We start from the raw sequence: 1,922 nt of genomic DNA on the forward strand, positions 1-1,922 counted from the left end.
GGCTACATGTCCTGCACCAGCCCTTGGAAAGAGCGCTAAGCCCATGCCTCCACCCTATCCCCATAATCTAGTAACCCCACCCAACCTTTTTGAACTCTAAGGGCAATTTATCCTGGCCAATCCACCGAACCTGCACATCTTTGGACTGTGGGAGGAAACCGGAGCACCCGGAGGGAACCCACACAGACAGTGACCCAAGCCGGGAAACAAACCTGGGACCCTGGAGCTGTGAAGAAACAAGGCTTACCACTGTGCTACCATGCGGCCCTCTAAAGCCTACTGCACTTGGTATTCCCAGGCAGTCTCCCATTTAAGTGCAAACCAGGCCTCAGTCTGCTTAGCTTCTGAGACCAGACGAGGTCAGGCGCTTTCAGACGAGTATGGCCGCACTTGCCGACAGATTCCTGTCTAAATCCCTCAATCCTATTGTGGTGAATGCATTGCTGTAACAATTCACCATGTGCATATCTGTAATACGCTGTTGCCCATGTGGGCTCCACCTATGGACCATTGTAAGGTATTACCTATGATGTAGCATGCTAATGGGCTCCGCCCCCTTGAGGGGAGGTATAAAGAGCAGTTGCCCTGTAGGCGGCTCCCACTAACAGATCAGTTGCAGGCAGGCACTGTTCTAGTTGATTAAAGCCACAGTTTACTTCTACTCCTGGTTTCGTGTGAATTGATCGTGGCATCACCTATTCCCAGCTTTGTGTGAAAATAAACTGGGGCTCATTTCTCGCAATGCTCTGAGAGATAGGCTGTATTCCTTTCCGAACAGTAAATATGTGGACTAATTTCAAAGAACGTATGCTCCCTCTTCTGCTAATGAGATTTGAAATGAAAACGAAGGCTGAGTTTTGTTAATGCAGAGGGGAGGGCAAATCAGGGATAAATTGTCCGAGTAAATTATTCTTTATTAATTTATTGCCGGTGTGTCGGTGACGCTGAACCACTTTAGTCTTAATGCTCCCAAATTAGGAAGGAGGGAAAAAATTGGGGCGTGCTCCCAGCTCTTAATTGTTGTTCGTGGTGGGAATTGGGTGAAAACTGACCGAGTTTGGTTCTGACGCCCTCTGCAGTCAAACAGGCTAGACCCGCTTAAAAAAAGAATCTCCTGGATAAGGCTCTGCGTGAGTCCAGTGTCTCAGAGAGCAGGGAGCGCGGAAATTGATTTCAGGATCTTAGGATTCTATTTTCAATCCGTGTTCTTGGCAGCGAAGGCACACCAGGAAACAGATGTCACGTCTCGCAGCAAGTTCAAAAATGTCTAAATGCAAAAAAAAAAGCAACGCACAGACTTCGAAAAATGTGAAAGCAAATTATTCAAACTTCAGGCAGCTGCCATGAGTAAGTGCTGTGCAGAGGTTATTAGCTGCTCTCTCTTTTTATGGCACTCTCAGATATTCTTGGTGATTACATTTTTGTTCCCTTTGCCAATGTGAGGTTTTGCAGGTTAGGCGAATGCTTTAAGGACAATGGATTTTGTTTATAATGGAACGGCTTTCACGAAGAAACACTGAATTCTTAGCCGACTGTCTTTGATTCGACATGGAGCATTGAATCACTAATGCCATTTGAATCAGCTTCATCGCATTTAAACAAGGCTCTTATCCAAATTTCTCTCCGCCCCTTAAGGTGCCAACCCATGATGCATTTTGGCATCATGGATACTGGTAGCTTTCCAGAACCTCAGCTAATTGACCACGTGCAAGTCTAGACAGCACCGGTAGGCAACTCAACTGTGGAAGATATCACAGTCGGGCACAGTCCACGTTATGTCTGTCGGAGGTTGTGTTCCTATCTCCCCTAACGATGAATCATAGAATCATAGAATTTACAGTGCAGAAGGAGGCCATTGGGCCCATCGAGTCTGCACCGGCCCTTGGAAAGAGCACCCCACTTAAGCCCACGCCCCCACACTA

General features: G+C 47.0%; 1 pseudogene; it reads right to left on the reverse strand.

Moving 5' to 3' along the window:
• Positions 1-273: 273 nt before the first annotated feature.
• LOC140427550 (5S ribosomal RNA) lies at positions 274-392 on the reverse strand (annotated as a pseudogene).
• Positions 393-1,922: the final 1,530 nt, after the last annotated feature.

This window comes from Scyliorhinus torazame, chromosome 7, assembly GCF_047496885.1.
Source record: "Scyliorhinus torazame isolate Kashiwa2021f chromosome 7, sScyTor2.1, whole genome shotgun sequence".
Lineage (NCBI taxonomy): Eukaryota > Metazoa > Chordata > Chondrichthyes > Carcharhiniformes > Scyliorhinidae > Scyliorhinus > Scyliorhinus torazame.